The sequence below is a fragment of the Marmota marmota genome, unplaced genomic scaffold (assembly GCF_001458135.2).
Source record: "Marmota marmota marmota unplaced genomic scaffold, marMar, whole genome shotgun sequence".
Taxonomy (NCBI): Eukaryota; Metazoa; Chordata; class Mammalia; order Rodentia; family Sciuridae; genus Marmota; species Marmota marmota.
The window spans coordinates 37,821,700-37,836,080 of record NW_026000093.1 but is presented as its reverse complement, the minus strand read 5'-3'; positions in this window follow the sequence as shown (position 1 = coordinate 37,836,080).

Here is a 14,381-nt window from a genome sequence, read left to right as displayed (position 1 = left end):
CAGAAAATACCCATATCGAATATTCTCCTTTTGAAATCTTAAATCTGTTCTTTCAATCTTACAATTAGTAGCTAAGTGAATTTTATTCTGCCACAAGGCAGGGTTTTTCTTTTCTGTTTCCACCAAGACAGGAGCTAGATTATGTGGTACCTAGAAGCTGAAAGGCATGAGGTGACATTTATATTTGATATTGATGTTGGAAACGCAACAAAGTAATAGCTAATAATAATGACTGAATCCAGATCAAAACATGAAGAGCTCTAAATTCTATCAAATAATCTAGACTCTTTGCCCCACTGGTTTTCAGGCAATTGCATGATAACACTTGGAATGGTGCTGCCTCTGCATGGTTTTACATATAATAATCCACATGGAAAAACAGAAAGGAGAGAATGTGGTGATCTGGCATCCATGTAGTGGCAAGTCTGATTCTTACACACACACACACACACACACACACACACACACACACCTGCTGGCTATAAGCATGATGCTGGTTTTGGATGGGAACCTCCTGTAGAGTCAAAGCCCTTTCCCTCTTACTACTAGTGTTTGATTCTATGTAGGGAGCTGGTTGTCTGTCCTCCATACAGCCTTCTTCGTCTCTGGGACACCTGAGACATCTGGAACTCCTCTCACTGTCATCTACTTCATGGAGAAAAAGGTCTTCCACAAAGATTTTCTGAGTTTTAAAAGAAGTCCCAATACCTAAGCAATTATAGATTTATTTGGAGAAAGAAGCTTCTATAGAATGGGTAGTCTGAAGGCGTTAGTTAAAGGAAAGTAGATGCAGTTTTGTCATTGAGGACACAGAGGTAAGTTTTAAACAGACGCATTTTATACAATAAGAATGACTAATTCTTAACTGGATGCAGTGCCTCAATGTTTGTATCCCAGTGACTCAGGGAGGCTGAAGCAGGAGGATTGCAAGTTTGAGACCAGCCTCAACAACTTAGTGAGACCTTGTCTCAAAAAAATAAATAAGTAAATAAAAAGGACTGGGGAATGTAGCTCAACCATAGACTGTCCCTAGGTTCAATACACAGCACTGAAAGCAAGCAGACAAACAACAAAAACAGGCTAATTCTCAATACACATTCTTACATTATTTCAAAATTAAAAGGTATAGTGATTGTATCTGAAGAGGTACAATTCTAGAGACATAATGGTGGACAATTCTTTTGTGTATTTCATTGAAACTGTATTTTAGCCTTTCCTAGTTTCTTGTTATATTTCCTGGTTTGAAATTCACCACCCCTCAGAGACCTTTTTGAGTAGCAGTTTAGGATTAAATAACAAGAATAATATTCCATTGTATATGTATATACCACATTTTCTTTAAAGTTAATTTTGGACACAAGAGGATTTAGGTTTGAAAAAATGGGAACACATTTATTTCCAAGAACCATGAGAATAACAACAAACATGTTGGAAAGTTTAAATAGCACAAAATCTTCAGCCAAGGAGTTTTATAAAATCCAGGCTTCCCTGACTGAGTTGGGAGAAGAAGAGAAGGGAAAGGGAGAGTAGTTGGTCTTTAGATTTTTTTCTTCCTCAGTTTACCCCGAGCTGGGATTATGGAGTGGAACAGAAGAGGGTGAGATAAAGTGGTAAATTAGTCAGGGGTCTCTAGAAGAAGAGAACCAGTAGAATATACAGGTATTTAAGAAGGAGTTGATTCCTGCAGTTGGCTCACATGATTAAAGGGGTAAGAAGTCCTATAACAAGCCAGCTGCAGCCTGGTGACCCTGTGATGAACATAGATGAACCTGAAAGACATGATACTCAGAAGGAAAAAAAAATACCATATGATGATCTATCTTACTTATATGTAGAATCTAAAAGTGTCAGACTCATAGAAACAGAAAGCAGAATTGTGGTTACCAGGGCCTGGAAGGGTGAGCAGGGAAAGGAAGATATTGGTCAAAAGGTACAAACTTTGAGTCATAAAAGAAGAACATTCTGGAGAATCTAATATGCAATATGGGGGTCACAGTTAATGCTGTATCATACACTTACATTTCAGAAACTAGATCTTAAGTTTTTTCACCCATCCCACACACAAAAGGGGTGACTATTGTGATGATGAATATATTAATTACTGTGATTATTCATAATTATTTCATAATGTATATCTATATCAAATCACATGTTTCAAACCTTAAATATATACAATTTTTATTTTTTAATCATTTTTCCATCATTCTTTACCCACTTGAAAGTTGGGGTGGTAAAGAATGGGGAATAAAGACTGCATACACAGGAGACCCCACAAGAAAGCTGGGTGGCTGAGCATGGAGTTGACAGGGCCAACTTATGAGAGGTGCTGGTGGAGCATCTGGAGTGTCACCTGCAGGTGTCAGGACAGCAGATCAAGTTCACACTGGAGCCCTATTCATCTTCCAGTTTGAAGTCAGATCATGGTGGGGGTATCAGGGAAAGACTTGGGAAAAGATAAAGCTCTCAAATCTGCAAAATTTCTGGAAATGATCATAACATAATGGCAATTTTGAAGATTTTTATAATCCTTATGTATATAATTAGTATAAAAGTGGTTGTATAAAACTGTACTGAAATAGTTATAGAACTCTTTATAGAATGGTATTTTTGCTCCTGTTCTAGTGATGTTCATGATTTCTCTTCAGAAGAAAACAGTACAGTAATTTAGGTAAATACTGAGCTATTGAAATATTTAAATTACACTCTGGAAAATTTGAAATTTTGGAAAATTATTTCTTTATTAATTTGGCTATACTGGCTTTGCATTCACATTCATTCATTGGCTTACAAAAATGGAAATATATTGAAACAATCATTATGTCAGGATGGTGGGATGGCTATTTTTTCAGAGTTTTTTTTTGGGGGGAGGGGTTACTGGGAATTGAACCCAGTGCTTTGTGTGTGCTAGACAAACCCTCTATCACCAAGCTACATCCCCAGCCCTGAACTTTCTTTGTGATTAAATTTCAATAAATGTTCCTAAAAATGAAGTGTAAAGAATTTGAGTCTCTATACATTTATCCTGATTTGAACATTACATAATGTATACATGTATTGAAGCATCACATGGTGATCCATAAATAGGCACAATTTTTATGGATCAATTTTTTAAAATTTGAGGACTTTTCAGCATTTTCCAACTTGAAAATGAAGTTAAATGCCCTTATATCTCATTTCTTTTAAACTGTGCACCCACTATTCTTTTTAACCTTATTTTAAATTCAATAAAGTAAAATTAGAAAACGATTATCAACTGAAATTATATAAATTTTCCACACAGAGTAAGTGGGGGCTGTTTTTGTTTTTTAATATTGGAGTGTTGCTGTCAACTTTATATACTTAATGAAAATAGCAACAAATAATTCTATCTCTGAAACTTGGCCAAATAAAAACTCCCTCTTATTTTTTTTTAAAGGTACCAATTAGGTCCTTGTTTGACTCTGGGTTTCATGTGGTACATTGGTCAGTTTTTCAATGCCGAGACAAAAAGCTTGAGAAAATCAACTTAAAGCAGGAAGGATTTATTTAGACTCAGGGTTTCATAGGTTTTATCCATGGTTGGCTGGCTGCATTTATTCTGGACCTGTGGTAGGAAAGTACATCATGGTGGAAGGGCATGGTGAACCCCAGCCGCTTACCTCATGGTGGCTAGGAAGCAGAACGAGAAAAAGAAGAAGGATCTAAGGATAAGATATGCCTTTCCAGACTTTCCCTTCTTTGTTTTTATATTTTTTAAAATTATTTTAATTGCACATATGCATGGGGTACAGTGTGATAATTTGATACACATACATTATATGTTATATATTGTTATTTTTAAATAGAAGAGCCTAAGGTAAGATACAGAATTGAATTAAGTTATTGAACATACACATAATCATAAACTAATATAAGCTAAGAAGGAAAAATGCATGTGTTAGGAAACTATATAACAGGGCTGCCTCATCCAGTAGAGCAAAGGACTCTGAAAAAGTGCTTCTCTTGTTCAGACAGAGCTCAGAAAAAGATTTCCAGATAATGAGAGAGACACATGGGGAGAAGGCTTTGGCAGCAGAGTCAGTATGGCAAAGTCCCAGTGTGGGAGGGATGGACCCCTTCACTGATTGGAAAGCAGGCCAGTAGGATGGGAACACACCACAGCAGGGAGCCAGGAGTGGGAGAGAGACCTGAGAGAGAGAGAGAGAGGCCAGGATCAGAGTTCTCCACCTTGGCACTTCTGACATACAGGCAGGATGATTGTTTGTTAGGGGAACTGCCCCGTGCATGATTTTAGCAGCATCCCGGGCCTCTGCTCACAAGGTGTCAGCAGCATCTCTTCCCTTTAATTGCAACAGCTAAAAATGTTTCCAGATATTGCCAAACATCCCCTGGTAGGGACAAAGAGGAACAAAATATCTCCAAGGTAGTAATGACTGGGCCAGATCCTGCAGAGCTCTTCATAGAGGGATTTGGACCCCAAATCTTATTATATGAAGACCAATGGTAAAGACCTAAAGGATTTCAGTAGGATAGTTTATGACAGATCTATGGTGTACACTGTAAGGATCTCTCTTTTCTCTGGTAAAATAATCCTTTTACTTCCTCACATACCCACTCCAAATAAGCCAAGATATAAGCTTCTATGTGCGATTCTTATCACCCACCACTAAAATGCATATGCATTGCTATCAATTATGTTCAAAGAGTATCCAAACATTGGTTTTGAGCATATTGCTGTGTCACAATCTCAGAGTTATAATTATGAATCCTGCAGGGTTTGTTACCAATCTGTATGTTCAGTAAATGAGAACTTTCAGAAATGTATTTTGGGAGAATCATATGTATATCTGACTGTTATTCTGAGAAAGAGATATTTGGAGAGGTTTTTATGAGCACTTAATTTTTCTTCATTAATCCAATGAGAAATAACTTTTCATTTGGGGATGCTCTACAGCTTCTTTTATCTTTTTACTCTTAATATTTTTAAGTTGGCCTTGATTTTTAAATTCAGATTTAGCTTTTGGTAAAACCAAATGAAAAACACACATTGTCTGGTCAAGGGAAAACTGGCCTTACCTCAAGCCTCAGATGTTTAAATAAAGCATCCTTAGAAGATAGATTTTTCTTCTATAGTTAGAAAAAGACATCAAGGTAAGAATCTTGACTCTGAGCTGAGATAAAGGTATTAATGAGTTATGTTTAAATATGCAAACTTTGAGAGAATGAATGGTTAATTTTCTCAACAAGCTGCACCTATGGGGGAGCAGAGAGTAGAGCTAAAGCTGTTGAGGGGAAGAGGAGGGAGGAAGGAACACCAGAATCCACCAGTGGAGGTCTAGAGGAGCCATTGCCCTATACTCTTAATTCTAGGAAACTGATGGTGAGTGATTCAGAGTTATAGCCAAACAACATACCCAATGCTAGAGTGAAATACTATGAAGGAAGAAAAAGAGTAAATCTAGTAGCTGGCATAGGAGTCCATGGCTGCAGAATCTGTAATGCACTGCCTGGGAGAAGGTCCAGCTGATGCAAAAATGTCCCAGTGACCAACTGCCCCGGTTTTCCCAGAGTTCCAGACATCCTGGGATACAGAACTTTCAGTCCTCAAAGGATCTTGGTTAGCCTACACATACAGTGCCACCTTCTATAGAGGAACATGGAAAATAATGCAGCTTTGAGTGTGACAGCGCAATAGAAGCAACAGCAGTAGAGCCCACGAGGGGAAGAGCCCCAGCACATAGACCAAGAGTTGACCTCTTCTAAAGATGGTTGCAAGGAGAGTTGACATGAACACTGCTCTTCCCACCCAGGGTTCTACATGCAACAAAAAGACCTAGGGAGTAAACATGATTGGGAACCAAATAAAAGATCCATATTTGAAATTGAATACATGTCCTCAAAATGATTATGGATCTACAAAAAGCCAAATTAGTAAAATAAAACTGGTATTGTACTCACAAAACTATGAGAAGTTAGAGAGAAGGGTCTTGCACACCACGGGTACCCAGTGCTTGGTGAAGAGCAGACAGTCCAAAGATTTTCTTGAAGATGGAAATAAGGATGCCCTGTTATGTTATTACTCCTCATGCTTTTGTAGATTTTTACTCTCTTCCACTGCAATCCAGGACACTAGACCAAGAGCAAAATCAATGTGAGAGCAACCCCATAAGCACAGATTCCCCCCGGAAGCATGGTGACACCTCACACAGATGGGTAGGCAGAGAAGCAGGCCAGTGAAACACAGTTCCAATCAGGGTAGTTGGAAGGAGGGGTTTGATTTAATGGCCCTGCATTTCATTCTCCCTTATCCTTTATGCCTGGAACATTTGGGTCTGAGCCTATTTTCCTAGGTAGGAAAGTCTCATAAAATGAATACATACTCGAAATCACTATTCTCAAGATGTCAAGATGCATATGTCTAATGGCAGAAATAACTAAACAGGTGAAGTAGTAAATGTTGAAAGACAGCATTAAATTAACTGAAATAGCTACTTAAAGAGGAGATCTTTGGAAACTGTGGTAGACCACTGAAGGATGGCTCAGCTTGAGAGAATCTTCGAGTTGGGAGGAGAGATGAAAGTGAAGAAAAAAAGGAAAAGGAGAGAGGATAAAGATGTTGAACAGATAAAGAAGAGCTGTCACTTTATTATCATTACAAATATTATATTTATGTTGATTTACATCTAATATAAAAATTTATTATACAATTTTTGTGCACTCACTATGTAATAGGAAATGTCCTAAGTGATAAAAATGTATTCCTTTAGTCCTCACAGGAACCCTGTATGGAGAAATTAATTGACTCCATTTAGAAATGAGGAGAGACTCCAAGAGGGGTTGCAATGCTTGCCTAGAGCCTCTCCCTCAAAATTCAAAGTAGTAAATCTGGCTTCAGAGCCTATATCCTCCTTCAGCAGGCTAGGTCCTCCTTCAGCAGGCTACTGGGAAACCTTGTTATGTGCCCAAACCAGGTACATGTGTTAGAAATCACAGAGAAGCACTTTCAGGATAAAAATGGAAAAGTCTTGATATGAAGGCAGTGGCATATAGACATGTGTTTACAGAAATAATTCTCTAGGCTTGAGAAAATGTAATTCTTATTAGGTCTGTGTAAACCAGAACAAGGCCATTTTATCTATTTGATGTACATGATAGAATGTCTATGTCCTCTTCACATTTCAAAGGTTATAGAAAGGCATACTTTATGAAAAGGTATAGTGGCTTCAAAATATGTAAGCAGTATAAAGTGTCTATAAAACATAATTTTAATGCTGACTACTCATTTACAACTCAACTTTCATGTATGATAAAATGATGTTAAGCAGAATTTCCACAATTCTTTATATGTAAGGAAACAAACCAAGGATTCAGCACTCACAGTGATTAATCAGTGATGTTTATCAGTTTACTAATAGTACTTTAAAACTTTGGTGTCTTGCATGACTTTGGTAATTCATGACTTTAGTAAGAAAAATTATGAAGGACTTGGAAAAAGACCTAAAGTTGGGGTTTGTCTTTTCAATATCATAAGGAACAAAGACTATCAGGGATTATCTAGAATATACTGGATTTCTCATTATTTGTTACTGATTACAGGTTTCAGATTTCATGAGTTACTTAATTCATAGACTTTTAGCCAGTAAAGATGGAAGTAATTTCTTTTCAGTAAAATAAATGATGCCAAAGACTTAACGACTTGTTGAATTATAATGGAACCCCCCCTCTTAAAAAAATCATTCAGAAACTTTAACTGACATTCTTTGTTAAATCTTCTCTAAATATCTTAGAATTTAAATGTTCTTTGAACCAGTCATAACATCTTGTTGGTTTCCCCATTAATTAATAGGTTAAATAAAATCTCAAAGAATCATGATTTTTATTACCTTCTGATAATTATACTTTGACATTTTGGAAATGTATTTTGGTTGCAAGTTTCTCATTATCTGTAATTCTGCAAGACAGGAAAAGCTCTCCTGCTGACTGGTGACATGGATTTGACTTTAGAAAGCATGACTAAGAGTTTCATTTCTCTTCTTTCCTCACTACCATATTCATTCTGTCCAGTAAGCTTGGGCATAATTGCATAAAATGTTCTTAAAATATAAAGTGTTGATCTTTGCTTAACATTATCTTTATAACTGATGGGAAAACAATGGAGTCTTCGGTGAATGAGAGGTTAAAACGTCCCATGGCAGTGGCAGCCCGCCATTTGCTTGTCTAGTAACAATCTACTTTAACATATGGTCTTCTGATTCTACACTTGCAGTTCAGCAAATTTTTTTTCTGAGGATGCAAAAAAAGGTCTGCCTTTCCCTTATAATGATGAATCCTAGGAATTTATTTGGCAATATTTCCATATCCATAAAAACATTGTGGTCTTTATCTACACCCTGTTTAAAAGATGGAAACAGGACTTTTGAATAACCAAGCATTTTCTCTTCCAAGATATATTATGAATAGGATGATGTCAGCTAAGAGAAAAAATGACCTTTAATGCAAAGATTTCTAACGTATTTGACCTTTGACCAACAATGGGGCTCAAAATTTAAATGTAACCACAGATGACTATTTGATTTTTTAAAAAAGACTTTATTCTAATTCACTTTAATGAATGCAAAGATATTCAAAACTATTAGAAGGATGAATCCTAATGAGGCAAATTAGAATAAATTAAAATATTGCTCAACAATGTAATTAACCTTTCAAAATTGCAAAGGAAACCAAATAATGTTATACTGTGCTATGTTACTTTAACAGAATACTATATACAGAGATAGTATTCAACATATATCATCACTGGCATTGTTTCCAGGGTGACTTCTAAAATCATTGCCACTCTGCTGTAACGTCTAGTATTTGGAAATAGAAAAGTTCAGAATAAACTCGTTTACTAATAATCTGGGGGATTTTGATACAGACACATATCAGTTTTATTTATATATTTATTTATCTTGAAAGGAAAACACACACACAAATATTATTTAAAAGCTACCAATTGTGTAAATTTTAAGAAAATGCATATTATGGCCTGTAGTTAAATAAGCATGTTTTAGCACTAGGTTGAGCACAGCCATACCATCAGCATGAGAAATATGTGGTTTTCTCTCTGACAACATTTCTACCCAAGGTCCAAGTGGTGGATTTTTCTTTCTCTGGTTCAGGAAAAGTCATTAAATGAAATTCTAGCTCAGTACTTCGATTACTTTTTTCTCAGGGATAATAAATTCCATCTCATATCTTACAACCAGATGATAGCCTTCCATAGGATCTCAAAAACTAAGGAGCAGAGGAACTAAAAAATGTCTGACTTCATCCATCACAATTTTGAGGAAATTGATTGTTATGGTTTAGATATGAGGTGTCCCCCAAAAGCTCAAGGGTGAGACAATGCAAAAAAGTTTAGAGATGAAATGATTGGTTTTATGAGAACTTTAACTTAGTCATTTCATTAATCCATTTGATTGGATTAACTGGGTGGTGAATGTAGACAGATAGGGTGTGGCTGGAGGAGGTGGGTAGCTGGGGGCAGCCCTTGAGGTATATATATTGTGAAGCACTCTGAGTGTTTGTTTCCATGTTCTGAGCCACTTTCCTCCTTCACACCCTTCTGCCACGGTGTTCTGCCTTATCTTGGGCTCAGAGCACTGGACTTGCCATGCATGCACTGAAACCTCTGAAACTGAGCACGCACTAAACTTCTCCTCCTCTAAAATTGTTCTTGTCAGATCTTTTGATCACCATGATGAAAAAGCCGAATAAAACATTGTTGACTATATTTAATTCTTAATGTGAAAATGTGCCATTGTTTTTTCCCCCAAAGGAAAGGAAATAACAGTAAGGAACGCTTGCTTTGAACCAGACATTGAACTATCTCACGCTGTTTGGAGCTGCTGCTGTTCTTAAGTTGGGGGTTGGTAGAGTGAGGTGTAGAGAAGTTACATAACCTGTCCAAGGACACAGTGAACAAGGAGCAAAGCTGGTGACGGACTTGCAGGCTTCTAGCTGCAAGCTGCGTGTTCTTTCAACTGTACCATGCTGCACTCAATCTCCTTTACCTCTGACCTTGATGGAAATAAAGTATTTCTGAAGAATATTGCAGAGTTTGCTAAAAGACCTTTTTTTGTCATCCTCTTATTCATCCTTTCCTGGTAACATTTCAAATGTGGTGCTTCTAACTGCATTCTGACAGAGGAGGAAAAAAAAAAAAAAACCTGACTTGTTCAAAAACAAATGATTCCTTTTTCAGAAAGCCTGACAAAAACCATTCTCAGCCCTGCCTCCCCTTGTTCTCTAACCACCCCTTCTACTTATGTTCTTAGTTCTTCCCTTTTGGCTTCTGAAATGTAATTATGCATTTCCATGGAATCAGACTCTGAATTTATATCACAAGAAGAAGACAACAATGACAACAAATATAGTATAGGATCTCAATTTAGATAGATGAACAAAACCTAGTAAATCAGGGCATTACTTTATCCATTTATTAATTGAACTTACATAGGATGACCAATCAAAAATAGTTGTAATTCAGCAAGGGATTAAAACATTTAAACAATTGTGTATAGTATTATTAATATTCTAATAAAGGTACAAACAGATTACTGAGGAAGCCTGGAGGCTGGGAAAATCCATTTTGCTAAAAGGGCCAAAAAGATTCTTCAGAAACACAGTAATTGAGTTGCATCTTTGAGAACCAAGAGTTTATCAGCGATATAGATGTGAGAGGCATTTCCAGCAGATGAAATGAGGTTAGCAAATCACACACAAAAAAATATGACAGTAAAAGAAGGTTTGAAAATAGTGAATTGTTTCTCGTGTGTAGAGGATTGGCACATGAATTGGGCTGAGGAGTAGTTATCTAAAAATTTGCTCTTCTCAGGAGTTAGGTTTATCCCGTAGTCAGGGATAGATAAGAATTGAAATATACAAGGGCATATCTCTAATCGTGAAAAGCATGCAAATGGGTATTTCCTGTTCATCCAGATTTCTTGCATGGTATGAGGCATATTTATGTGATGACTTTAGGACAATATTAATTGTCCCATCCAAGATGTAGAAGGGCAAAAAACTCTCTTCTTTCCAATTCTCCCATGTTTTCCAGAGCAACCAACACTTCCTTGGTCATCTCTTTTAGACACTGAATTTTGGGCAAGAACAGGATCAATGTTGTACAATACAAATACTACCACATGGTGATCAGAGTCAACCATGCAGCCATGTTGGCTAGCTCTACCATACTTCCTTCCTAATAGACTGGCCTCTTGTAGTGTCTGAACAAGTCAAAGCCTCCACCATGAGAAACCAAAAACCTTCACAATACAAGAGGGAGTATGACTTGGTGCAGTAAGACTTGAGTTAAAATTCTGACTCAACCACTTAGTATCTGCCTTGGGCATGTTACTTAACTTCTTTGTAGCTGAGTTTTCATTTATAAAATGGGGATAATGGTATTTATCTTGCAGGGTTCTTATGAGAATTAAACATAATAAACGGAAACAATAGATCCTCAATAAATGGTACCTCTGCTGCAGAGCTTAATTTTCTTTCCTTCACCTTATAAAAGAATCCATTCCATCAGGGGAAGAATCAGGCAAGAGGGAGAAGAGAGTTTAGTATATTATACATTGCTAATTGCTTCTGGGATAGAGCACATTTTCTTTATTTTCCTGAGATTTCCTGAAAACAGATGATGGTATTCCCTATCCCTTGTTAATTAGGCATTCTCAGTTGAGAACAGTAGTGTTGCTATGTAATAACGAAATAGCCAATTATTTAGTTGGAAGCAAAGAGATTTATACTTTAGTGGAGCTTGCAGAAAGCTCATAATTTTCCATTTCCTCTGAGAATTTTTTCATTTTCTTTGATTATGAAGCAGAAGCACAATATTTTCAATATTAGATCACTCCGCACATGTTGACTTATTTAAACACTGCTACCACTAAGGCTCTTTGGCAGGAACAGAAATTTGTTTCTCTGCTTTCAATTAGCTGTGGTGAGATTTGCCTAAAGATAATCAACAAATATTTTACTAGTGTACCTTGGTTCCAGTTTAAACCACGCACTATTTTGGCCATGGTCATACCTGAGTGCTTTATTCAACAACCCCCATTTAGAGACACAATTCTTATGTACAGAGTAGTGTTCGATTAACATTGTTGAATAGGTAAAAGGCAAGGCCATTGTAAAAGCAGATGTTTGGATAATCAACTGGATGTTTTTAAAATTACTTGTAACATTATTAGACTTCGACCCCCCTAATGGGTGGGACCATCCCCAGTATTAGTGTAGATGGCAGGCAGGTTTTTTTTTGAAAGTAGGAAAAAAATGTTTTAACTACTCTGGCATTTTACATCTGCATTGTTCCCTGGGACTGTATCATTTTAGTATTCCTTTGTTGACTTGACAAGAGGAGACCATGGTGAAAGAACCAATCCAGAGAATGTAAATACTGAGAAAAAAACATGTTTAGAATAGATGCAGTGAAGACTAGGTCTGGCAGATGAATGTCTTCTCTTCACTCCCATGTCGCTGCCAACTATGTGACTCACATCATTTTCTTAACTGGACCTCGCCAAAAAGGTTAGTAGAAAACAGATTGAGATAAAAAAAAACATAGTTCATTCCCTCCTGCTCTATAATTTGCTTTGTTCCTACTCAGAAAAGCCAAGGACACATTCAAGTTATATGGGGCCCAAAGTTTATATAACTTGGGAGTGAATGCTTAAAGAAAAATAATATAAAATAATAACTGTGAAATTATAACTATGAAATGTAGTATAAAATGATGATTATTAATGATAAGAATTCATTAAAATTATAGACTTTAAAAAACCAACAAAAAAGAAAATTTGGAAAAATAACGAAATATTTTTATTCATTACCGGGTAACAACTTTCTTGTATAGAAATAACTACAAACTAAACAAGTATATTTCACTAATTTCAAACTAAGTGTATCCAGGATTCAGCTTCCCCTTACCCAGTTTCAAAATGCCTATAGCTAAACCAGCATGACCAGAGAAATAATGATAGGGGGGAAATTTGAGTAAAAAGAGACAATTGCAGTTCAAGTGTCTTCTTCAAATTTTACAAGACCATATTATTGTAATCATATTGCTAAGTCCCTGTGAGACTTTGGAAGAGGCTGTGCAGCTGAGGGGGCTTGTGACTTCAGCCTATTAGCTCATGTAAATCTGCCTCTGAGGGAAATTCAGGCAACAAGTGTTCTTTCTGCCTAATCACAGAGGTCACTGCCCAGGGCTTCTCAGCATCTCAAGTAGCATTTAGTCAAATGAAAACCCAAAGCCTTTTTCATCTACTATAAATGTTGGCAGCTTTAGTTCCATTTAGAAAATTCTACGGTGTAAATGCATTTTTTAACATAAAAGTATGCATGCATTATATCTATACCAACCATCAAGTGCATATGAGGCTATGGCAAAAAGAATAGAGAATCCTAGCTCTCAAAGGGCTATTGTTGGAAAGGGGGATCACAAGTAATTAAATATTACAGTGTGATTAAGCCATACTGCAGGGAAAAGCCCATGTGTTACGAAGCATGGAGAGATACAACCTCTGTGAGGGAAGAAATAAAGTCTAAACCAAGTCTTAAAAGGATGATGAGGAGTTTTCCAAATGAAAGTTGTAGAAAATGGCAAAAATATGTCCCTGGGAAGAGGGGCATCACACTCAAAGAAGCACATGCAAGAGATCTCATGGCATGACAATTTTAAAAAATAAGAATAGATGATCAAATTTTGCCATGTTGTATAGGAATGGTATGCGGAGATAAAAATGGGGTGTCCTGAGATGAGAATGGGAAGGTTTTTAGTGTTGGGTCAGGCAGGGAGTTATGGATCATATATGACTGGGTGAGCTATTTCCCAAGCATGTTGGGGAAATCTCTGAAGAGGTCCTAAAAAAGAGTCCTAGTAAGAGCTACTTTTAAAGAGATGATGTTGGCTTATAGTGTGAAGAATGATTTGGATATAACCAGTTAGGTTTCTGTTTCAGGAATCTAGACAAGAATTCAGAGTGGGTAAATTCAAGAGGCAGCATATATCTCAATAGAACTTAAGACCTGGTAGGATGAAGTTAATGGAGAAGAGAAAAAGAACAAAGTTCAAGGATTTAGCCAAGTTTTAGGATACCATTCATAAAATAAGCAAAACCGACCAGTTTTCTACCTCTGGAGTTTGAGCTGCTCAAAGAATATTCAAGAGAAAGGACCCAACAGGCACATAGATAAAGACTTCTAAGACTCTAGACAGATACCTGTCTTGATTTAGAGATGGATAAATCATTACTGTAGAGCAGGTAACTGAATTAATATTTTATGATGATATCCTGTGGAGTTGGTGGAGTGTGTGTGATACCTCCTAGCCCGGGTTCAAGTTGGGTCCC